The sequence below is a fragment of the Lepus europaeus genome, chromosome 7, assembly GCF_033115175.1.
Source record: "Lepus europaeus isolate LE1 chromosome 7, mLepTim1.pri, whole genome shotgun sequence".
In the NCBI taxonomy this organism is placed as follows: domain Eukaryota; kingdom Metazoa; phylum Chordata; class Mammalia; order Lagomorpha; family Leporidae; genus Lepus; species Lepus europaeus.
The window spans coordinates 131693127-131704705 of record NC_084833.1 but is presented as its reverse complement, the minus strand read 5'-3'; the positions used below and the strand labels follow the sequence as shown (position 1 = coordinate 131704705).

General features: G+C 37.9%; 1 pseudogene; it reads left to right on the top strand.

Moving 5' to 3' along the window:
* Positions 1-300: 300 nt before the first annotated feature.
* LOC133764045 (SRSF protein kinase 2-like) lies at positions 301-10415 on the top strand (annotated as a pseudogene).
* Positions 10416-11579: the final 1164 nt, after the last annotated feature.

The window sequence follows — 11579 nt, the reverse complement described above, 5'->3', positions numbered from 1 at the left end:
CCCTTTAATTTTATTTTCTAAAGTGGTGTTAGATGATTGCTTAATTCAGGATATTGAGAAATATTCTGTTTATTTTTAAAGATTTATTTTATTTATTTGAAAGAGAGAGATAGAGAGAAAGAGAGAGAGAGGTCTTCCATCTGCAGGTTCACTCCCCAGACAGCTGTAATGGCTGGAGGTGAACATATCCAAGCCAGGAGTCAGGAGGTTCTTCCATGTCTCTCATGTGGCTGCAGCAGTCCAAGGACTTGGGCCATTCACCTATGCTTTCCCAGGTGCATTATCAGTGATTGGATTTAAATGGAGCAGCTGGCACTCCAACCAGCTGGTGCTGCAGGCCAGGGCTTTAACTGTTGTACCATAGCGCAGGTCCCTATATTTCATTAGATGTTATGGAATATCTTTTAACACCAAATGTTGGATTGATTTCTGGTATTTCTATTCTGTTCCTTTGGTCTATCCATCTGTTTCTGTACCAGTATCATGTTGTTTTGATTACAACTGCCCTGTAGTATGTCGACATCTGGTATTGTGATGCTTCCTGCTCTGTTTTTGTGGTACAAGATTGCTTTAGCTACTTGAGTTTTCCTGTGCCTCTATATGAATTTCAGCATCATTTTATGAGATCTGAGAAGAATGTCTTTGGTATTTTTATTGGTATCGCATTGAATCTATAAATTGTTTTTGGGAGAATGGTACCCATTATGTTGTAAAAAATGGGACTGCATTATTTTTATGACTGAGCAGTATTTCGTATTTCTAATTCTTTGGTTTTATATTTGATAATATGTGTTTTATCTATACATACTAATATTCTTTTTCAATGTGAAAGCATCATTTACATCAAAACTATAATTTGTTCTGGCAATCTTCATTTACACAAATCAGAGAACCAAATTAGGTCCCACAAATTATTCACCTTTATTGATGATTTGTTTAATTACTTGATTAATTATTGGGGGGCTTTGAATTTTACTATGATATTTAAAATATGCAATTGAGTACTTCTAAGTAGTATCCTCTTGCATTTATTTTTATTCTCAAAAAATGTGATTTTTTTACCTTCTCTTTATTTTTCTCTTTATAAATGTAATAATGATTTATTTTTCCTCAACAGCCTTTACAATTGGTTGTCACTCTATTATTACTCTTACCAGATTACTCATTTCTTCACAAATATTGATCCTTAAGTTATGCACACATAAGAAAAAGTTTTAAGCCTTCTGATAATTCACCCTTTTGTGTAAAAATTTTTGTTTGTTCTCAATTTTTTTCTTATTTTTTTTAACCTTTATTTAATAAATATAAATTTCCAAAGCACAGCTTTTGGATTACAGTGGCTTCCCCTCCCCCCCCAATAACTTCCCTCCCTTCCTCAACCCTCACATCTCCCACTCCCTCTCCCATTCCATTCATATCAAGATTCATTTTCAATTATCTTTATATACAGAGATCAATTTAGTATATATTAAGTGAAGATTTCAACAGTTTGCACCCACACCGAAACACAAAGTGTAAAATACTGTTTCAGTACTAGATATGGCATTTATTTACATTGTACAACATATTAAGGATGGAGATCCTACATGAGGAGTAAGTGCACAGTGACTCCTGTTGTTGACTTAACAAATTGACACTCTTGTTTATGGCGTCAGGAATCACCCTAGGCTCCAGTCATGAGCTGCCAAGGCTAGGGAAGCCTTTTGAGTTCCCTAACTCCAATGTTATTTAGACAAGGTGATAGTCAAAGTGGAAGTTCTCTCCTCCCTTCAGAGAAAGGTACCTCCTTCTTTGATGACCTGTTCTTTCCACTGGGATCTCACTTGCAGAGACCTTTCATTTAGGTCTTTTTTTTTGTTTGCAACAGTATCTTGGCTTTCCATGCCTGAAATACTCTTATGGGCTCTTTAGCCAGATCCAAATGCCTTAAGGGCTGATTCTGAGGCCAGAGTGCTGTTTAGGACATCTGCCATTCTATGAGTCTGTTGTGTATCCCGCTTCCCTTGTTGGATTGTTCTCTCCCTTTTTTGTTCTATCGGTTAGTATTTTCAGACACAAGTCTTGTTTATGTGATCTCTTTGATTCTTAGCCCTATCATTATGATCAATTGTGAACTGAAGTTGATCACTTGGACTAGTGAGATGGCATTGGTACATGCCACCTTGATGGGATTGAATTGGAATCCCCTGGCATGTATTTAACTCTACCATTTGGGGTAAGTCAGCTTGAGCATGTCCCAAACTGTGTATCTCCTCCCTCTCTTATTCCCATTCTTATATTTAACAGGGATCACTTTTCAGTTAATTTTAAATGCCTAAGAATAATTGTGTGTTAATTAAAGAAAACAACCAATAGTATTAAGTAGAACAGAAAAAATACTAAAAGGGATAAGATATTAAGTTGTTTATCAACAGTCAGGGCACAGACTGATCAAGTCAGTATTTCAAATCAATCAATGTGCTTCATCACATTATTAAACTGAAAAACAAAATTCATATGATAACCTCAATAGATGCAGAGAAATCATTTGATAAAATACAACACCTTTTCAGGATGAAAATCTTAAGCAAATTGAGTATAGGCAAAACCTCTTCCAGCAACTTACTTAATGGGGAAAAATTGGGAGCATTTCCACTAAGATCCACAACCAGACAAGAATTCCCACTCTGAAAACTGCTACACAATATAGTCCTCGAAGTTTCAGTGAGAGCCATTAGGTAAGAAAAAGAAGTCAAAAGTTTAGAAATTGAAAGGAAGCAATGCAAACTATTCCTATTTCCAGATGACATGATTCTACATATAGCCTAGAAGATTGAGCCAGGGCCACTAAGCAAGAAAAAGAATCCAAAAGGATAAAAATTGGAAAGGAGCAAGTCATATTATCTGTACTTGTAGATGCCATATCACAATATATTGGGGAACCAAAAGACTCCACTAAGAGACTATTGGAACTCATAAAAGAGTTATGTAAAATGGTAGGATATAAAGTTAACATACAAAAATCAATAGCCTTTTTATACACAGACAATACCATGGTGGAGAGAGAGCTTTTAAAATCAATCCATTCATAATAGCTACAAAAAGAATTAAATACTTTGTAGTAAATTTAACCAAAGGTGTCTCTCTACTAGGAAAATTATAAAACATTAAAGAAAGAAGTAAAATATATTAAAAATGGAAAATAAATCAATGTTTATGGGTTGGAAGAATTAATATCAGTATGTCCATACTACTGAAAACAATTTAGATTGAACATGATCGCTATCAATATGCCAATAATATTCTTCTCTTATCCAGGAAAAATGATGCTAAAATTCATATACAAACACAAGAGATCCTGAACACTAAAGCAATATAATATGATAGAAACCAAGTGGGAGGTCTCACAATACCAGATTTCAAGACATACAACATGACAGTTATATTCAAAACAACCTGATACTGGCATAAACAGATGTGTAGACCAATGGAACAGAATAGAAACTCCAGAAACTGGTCCATGCATCTAAAATACATTTAATTCTGATGATGGAACTAAAATCAATCCCTAGAGCAAGCACAGCCTATTCAACAAATGAGGCTGGGAATACTGGATTACCACATGCAAAAATAGGAAACAAGACCCCTACCTGACACCTTACACAAAAATTCACTGAAAATGTATCAAAGACCTAAATCTATGACCTGATACCATCAAATCACTAAATAATATTGGGAACTGCTAGATATTTTCATAGGAGAAAACTTCTTGGAAAAGACCCCAGAATTATAGGCAAGCAAATTTGAAATTGAGAAATGGGATTACATCAAGCTGAGATGCTTCTGCACTGCAAAAGAAGCAGTAAAGTGAAGAGACAACTGACAGAATGGGAGAAAGTATTAGCAAACTATGTATCTGACAAAGGGTTAATATCCAGAATCTATAAGTAGCTCAAGAAATTCTACAAAAACAAAACAAAGTATCCAGTTATGAAATAGGCAAAGGACTTGAACAGGCATTTTTCAAGAGCGAATACCAAATGGCCAACAGACATTTAAAAAAATGTTCAGGATCACTAGCCATTATGGAATTGCAAATTAAAAATACAATACAGTTTCAACTCATCCCAATTAGAATGACTCTTATACAGCAATCAGTAACAATAACTGTTTCCATGGATGTGAAGAGAATGTATCCTAATTCACTGCTGGTGTTAATGTAAATTGATGCAGCCACCGTAGAAGACCATATGGAAATATTACAGAAATCTGAACATAGACCTACCATTTGTTCTGTCCATCCCACTCCTGAGAATTATCCAAAGCAATATTTGAAAGAGCTAACTGTACCCCCAAGTTCATTGCTGCTCAACTCATAATAGCTAACATATGTCCATCAACTGAAGACTGGATAAAGAAATTGTGAGATATCTAATCAGTACTAATCAGCTGCAAACAAATGAAATCCCATCTTTTGCAACAAAATGGATCCAACTGGAAACCATTATACTTAGTGAAATAAGCCAGCCCCCAGAAGAAATTTGTAATGTATTCTGTGATCAAGGGTAGCTATTAGAGTATCCAAATGGCAATGTATAGGACTGAAATTGACATTTTCAGATTTGATGGTTGTTTACAGTCTTGGTCTATTCTGTTGAGGAACACTCTTTGTATCATCATACTATTTGTTGAATTCTTTTATTTGTGTAGGGTTAACTTTATGGTAATTAAGTAAACTGAAAGTAGATCTTTATAAAAATTAAGATTGGGAATGTTAGAGGTAGGAGGAAGAACACTTGGAGCATGGGTGGGAATGAAGGAACTATCACTATGTTCCTAAATCTCTATATATGAAATACATGAAACTTCTATAGCTTAAATAAAATTTTAAAAAATGAAAATAGAAATACTAATGAAGAAGAAATAGATTAAAAATAAACAAAACAGCCTAAACTCTGTAAATTCACCTCCTTTTGTCCTATTTCACTGGCAAGGTATCCATAAATTGATAAAGCCAAATATCCTTACTCTGTTTGCCTTATTTTCTGGCTGGGTGACAAAGCCATAACATGGTATTTGTGTTCAATACGCTCTTGGTCTCTTCAGGGTATGGATGAGTTCTGGAATAAAATTTTAGTCTTAAAGAGAAAGACATACTTAAATAGAAAGATGGTTTTCTGAAATCAGGGAAAGAAACACTTCTTCCAATGAAGCCAGTGTTCCATCTTCCAGGCATTGTGCTTACAGATCTCACTATCTTCAACTGAGGTTCTTTCCTAAAGATCATGCTAAAGGATTCTAACATGAGTACTCTATCCTAGCTTAGAAATTGAAATTTAAACCAGCTTTTGACTAAGAACCAGAGATAAGAAACTATATTTTTTGTGGGATGAAAAATATTGGCCTAAGAGTGAAACAAAACCAAGTGACAGAGCAGTGACTTGCATTTAAAATAGTCCCTTAGAAGCAGGGGGAGCCTTAGGATGCATCACTGGTACATTTCTTTGGTGTAAATATTCCCATCCAAGGCTGATTTCAAGGTGCCAATTTGATCTCTAAGAATGCATTTGCAAACTTTGGCTCCAAATCTACTATGGAGAGCCCAGATGAGCCAGGCTCAGCCACTATTAAGTAGGTACAAGTAAGGAATCTCATAATCAATTGTGATGTTTAAACAAGCATTATGATGTGATCAATTTTGATACCATAATTCCATTGTGATGTCATAAACCAATATAGCCTAGTTGGCCAGCACCATGGCTCACTAGGCTAATCCTCCACCTGCAGCATGTACACCCCGGGTTCTAGTCCTGCTTGGGGTGCTGGATTCTGTCCTGGTTGCTCCTCTCCCAGTCCAGCTCTCTGCTGTGGCCCAGGAAGACAGTGGGGCATGGCCCAAGTGCTTGGGCCAAGCACCTCCATGGGAGACCCAGAGGAAGCACCTGGCTCCTGGCTTCCGATCGGTGCAGCACGCCAGCCATAACAGCCATTTGGGGGGTGATCCAATGGAAGGAAGACCTTTCTCTCTGCCTCTCTCTCTCAATGTCTAACTCTGCCTGTCAAAAAAATGATACAGTTTTCATTTCATAATCAATTGTGCTGTTGTGAATATCCTTATGATATTATAATGATGATAAACCACCAATTCTATTACAAAAACCTACCATTATAATGTCATAATCAATTGAAAACACATAAAATGCCTTGTGATACCATAAATATATCATTATGGTGTCATAGCTGTGATTTCGTAAACCTCCATTGTCATATCATACTTAATTATGTCAAAGAAATCATTATGATTTCATAAACTGATATTTTGACAGCATAAACCAACCATTGTGATATCATAAACCTACTGTTATGATGTCACAATCAAGTAATCACAAGTAAAATCATAAATACACTGTGACATCATGAACCCACAATTGTGACATCATAATCAGTTGTGATGTATTATGATATCATAATTGGTTGTCTTGTCATATATCACCATTGTGAGTTTATAATCAATTGTGATGCCATGAAATCATTATGAGATCATATAGGAGTATTGTGAAGCTATTAATGTACTATTATGAAGTCATAAACCAATGATTGTATTGTAATAAAACTAGCATTATGAAGTTATAATTGTGATATAAAATCGTGATTTGAAAATCTATTTTGATGTCATAAATCATTGTATTTAGCTATCGTTCTTATTTCCTAATCAATTGTGATGCAAAAACCCTTCAGATGTCATAACCAATTGAAATGTGATAAATCATGATCATGATAAAATCTGTCATTGTGATTCATCATCACTGTGAAATTGCCCAAAGCACTGTGGCATCATAAACACACCACTGAGTCATGATAATCAATTGTTATGCCATAAACTGTAATTATGATGTTATAGTAAATTGTGGTGTCATAAACAGCACATGATGTAATAAAACAATATTTTGTGACAAAAAAGGCCACTGTGGTGTTTAAAGTTATATTGTCAGATAATAATCAATTGTGACATCATAAAATTCCTTTTGATTTATAATCACCTGGGATATAATTAACCACCATTGTCATAAATTTATCACTGTGATAACATAATCAATTGTGAATTCATAAAATCTATGAGGTAAGAAATTTATCATTGAACATCATACTTAATTATATCATAAACCACCAGTGTATATCATAATCAATTGTGAATCATAAAGCAGCAGTATGATGTAATAATCAATTGTGATGTCAGGAAACCTTTATGCTGCCATACAAATATTCTGATCTCATAAAGTCCTATAATGATGCTATAAAATAACCATTGTTCTGTCATAATGAACCATAGTTATAAAACTATTATGACAACATAAACCAACAATTCTGAAATCACAATCATGATGACATAACCAATTGTGATATCATAGACTTCAACTGTGATTTCATAAAGCCACCATTATGATTTGTAATCAAATGCACTGTTGTGAAAAGAATTGAGAGGGCTGGAGCAGGGCAGCAGTGGTGGCCATGGCGGTGACAGCAGCAGAGGCATAGTTCTGCCTCCTCCACTGGCAGAGTGAGGGGAAGCTGCAGCCTGGCTTTGCTTGGCTTGGCTCACCTCAGCTCCTGCATGACCTCCGCAGCTGCCACCAACATAAAGCCCACCGCACAGCTTGCACCACGTAGCAATGAGTTCTGGGAAAGTGCTAGCCATTCAGGCCTGAAAATGGAAGCCGAATCAAAAAGGGAGAGAAGGATCCAACATGGGAAGCGGGATACACAGCAGACTCATAGAATGGCAGATGTCCTAAACAACACTCTGGCCTCAGAATCAGCCCTTAAGACATTCGGATCTGGCTGAACAGCCCATGAGAGTATTGTAGGCATGGAAAGCCAAGATACCATGGAAAAGAAAAAAAGAAGAAGACCTAAATGAAAGATCTCTGTGAGTGAGATCCCAGTGGAAAGAACGGGGCCATCAAAGAAGGAGGTACCTTTCTCTGAAGGGAGAAGAGAACTTCCACTTTGACTATGACCCTATCGGAATAAGATCAAAGTCAGTGAACTCTATAGCCTTCCAAGCCCTGGCAACTCATGACTAGAGCCTAGGGAGATTACTGACGCCATGAACAGGAGTGTCAAATTGTTAAGTCAGCAACAGGAGTCACTGTGTACTTACATCCCATGTGGGATCTGTCCTTAATGTGTTGTCTAATGTGCAGTGATGCTATAACTAGTACTGAAACAGTATTTTTACACTTTGTGTTTCTGCGTGGGTACAAACTGATGAGATCTTTACTAATTATATACTGAATCGATCTTCTGTATATAAAGATAATTGGAAATGAAAAAAAAAACAACCTAGTGTTAAATTGGAAATGGCATAGAAAATTAATTAATTTTTTAAAAAAAATTATGTAGGATCTCTGTCTTTAATGTGCTGTACACTCTTATTTAATGCTATAACTAGTACTCCAACAGTATTTTTTTCACTTTGTGTTGCCATATGGGTGCAAACTGTTGAAATCTTTACTTAATATATACTAAACTGATGTTCTGTATATAAAGAGAATTGAAAATGAATCTTGATGTGAATGGAAGGGGAGAGGGAGCGGGAAAGGGGAGGGTTGTGGGTGGGAGGGAAGTTATGGGAGGGGGAAGCCATTGTAACCCATAAGCTGTACTTTGGAAATTGATATTCATTAAATAAAAGTTTAATAAATAAAAAAAAGAAAGAAAATGGAAGCCGAAAAGAGAGAAACATCCGAAAAAGCTGGAGCATCAGCAGACAGCTCCTTTATTTCCTTGACTATTGCCACCGCCACCACCTTCACCACCTCTGCCAGACCCCACAGCCCCAAAGCCAGAGGAAGGGGTCAAACGATGAGGAGCAAGAGGACCCCATGGACTACTGCAAAGGTGCCTATCATCCAGTGAAAATTGGAGACCTCTTCAATGGCCATTATCTTGTTATTAGGAAGCCTGGAGGGAGGCACTTCTCTGCTGTCTGGCTGTGTTGGGATATGCATTGGAAAAGATCTGTTGCTATGAAACTTGTAAAAGTGCCCAAGATTATAGAGAAACAGCCTTGGATGAAATGAAATTCCTCAAATGTGTTCAAGAAAGTGATCCCAGTGACCCACAGACATGGTAGTCCAGCTGATCGACAACTTCAAGATTTCAGACATGAATGGAATGCATGTCTACACAGTATCTGAAGTGCTTGGCCACCAACTCCTCCAATGGATCATCAAGTCAACTATCAAGGCCTCCCAGTGTGCTGTGTGAAGAGTATCCTTTGACAGGTCCTTCAAGGGTTAGTTTATCTGCACAGTAAATACAAGATCATTCACACTGACATAAAGCCACAAAACATTCTAATGTGTGTGGATGATTCCTATGTGAGAAGAATGGCTGCCAAGTCCACTGAATGGCAGAAAGCAGGTGCTCCTCCTCCTATAGGATCTGCAGTATGTACGTCTCCACAGCAGAAACCTGTAGGAAAAATGACTATAAACAAAAAGAAAAAGCTGAAAGGGAAGCAGGAGAGGCAGGAAATATTATTGGAGAAACCCCTGCAAGAGCTAGAAGAACTGGAGTGCGGAGCTGAAAGGAAAATAATAAAAGAAAACATTACCTCAGTTGTATCTTCCAATGAGCAAGATAGTGTAAACTGCCCAGAAGTGCAGCTAAAAGTGGCAGAACTGGAGGAGGCTGCCAAGGAGGAGACCACAAAGGACAGCGGTGAAGCTGAGGACCAAGGTGAGAAAGAAGATGCCAAGAAAGAAAACATTAAGAAAGATGAAGATGTCAAACAGGAACTTGCAAACCTAGATCCCACATGGATAGAATCCTGAAAACCAGCTGTATAGAGAATGGACCCTTCTCACTGGAGCAGCATCTAGAGGAGGAGGAATATGATGATGATGACTACCCAACTGTCAATGAGTATAACCCTGATGAGCCAAATGCAGAAAGTGATCACACATATAGCAGCTCCTATGAACAGTTCAATGGTGAATTGCCAAATGGAACATAAAATTCCTGAGTCACAGCTTCCGGAGTTTCCTACTTCCCTGTTCTCAGGGTCCTAAGAACCTGTGGCCTACAGCTCTGTCCCGTCAGAGGTATCACCACTGACCAAGCAAGAGGAAAGCAGTTCACCCCATGACAGAAACAAGACTGTTTCAGCCTCCAGTACTGGAGATTTGCCAAAAACAAAAACTCAGGCAGCTGACTTGTTGGTGAACCCCCTAGATCCTCAGAAAGCAGATAAAATTAGAGTAAAACTTGTCAATCAGGGAAATGCTTGTTGGGTGTAGAAACACTTCACAGAAGACATCCAGACATGGTAGTATAGGTCCACAGAGGTTTTTATAGGCACAGGTTACAGTACACCTGCTGACATTTGGAGTATGGCATGCATGGAGAACTGTGGCACTTCACCAAGCTGAAGCCCTGGAGCCTGTTTGATGTACTTGTGGAAGGGTATGGCTGGCCCCATGAAGATGTTGCGCAGTTCACAGATTTCCTGATCCCAAAGTTAGAAGCGGTTCCAGAAAAGCAAGCCTCTGCTGGTGAATGCCTTTGTCATCTGTGGTTGAATTCTAACAAATTCTGCAAATATAGCATTCTGTGCTAGCAAATGCTTTCCAGTACATTGGACCTAAATGGTTACTCTCATTTTTTAACAGGATTGTGAGTGGGCTGGCTTCATCCTCAGACCTTTATTTTGCTTTGAGGTACTGTTTGAGATTTTTCTTTTTGTGCACTGTGGTCCTGAGGAAGGGTAGTCTTTTTGTCTTCAGCTAAGTAGTTCACTGCCCTCTCTCTTCTGGTCTCTAAGCATTGTTTCCTGTGCTGTGTGACATTCAGGTGTCATTTATTTGAATAAAAAATACTTTCCCATTTGTTTTTTGGCCGGTTTTGTAACTATTTATGAAGAAATATTTTAGCTGAGTACTCTATAACTTACAATCATAAGAATTTATCAGGGATTGGCACCATGGCTCACTGGGTTAATCCTCTGCCTGTGGTGCCGGCATCCCACATGGGTGCTGGGTTCTAGTCCTGGTTGCTCTTCTTCCAGTCCAGCTCTGCTGTGGCCCAGGAGGGCAGTGAAGGATGGCCCAAGTGCTTGGGCCCCTACACCTGCATGGGAGACCAGGAAGAGGCACCTGGCTCCTGGCTTTGGATTAGCACAACTCTGACCATTGCAGTCATTTGGGGAGTAAACCAATAGAGGGAAGACCCTTCTCTCTGTCTCTCTCTCCCACTGTCTATAACTCTACTTGTCAAATAATTTTTTAAAAAAAGATATTATCAAGTTGGAACCAAGAAATAGCAAGGAAATGTACATTTTTGCCTTCTGGCAAAGGGACATCATTCCTGTATTATAGTGTATGTAAATGTACTCTGTAAATGTTAATTTTCATTAGAAATGGGATGGGGACTCAAATGCAGAAAAGCTACCAAGTCTTGAGTGTTGGGAGCCACTGTGCTGGGTTCCCTGTATAAGCCTTTGTTTAGAATAACCTTCAACTGTGTTTCTGTAAGGAGGATTCACTAGAAAATTCCATGTGTACAGCTCACTGATATGGTTAGCACCTGGCCATCTG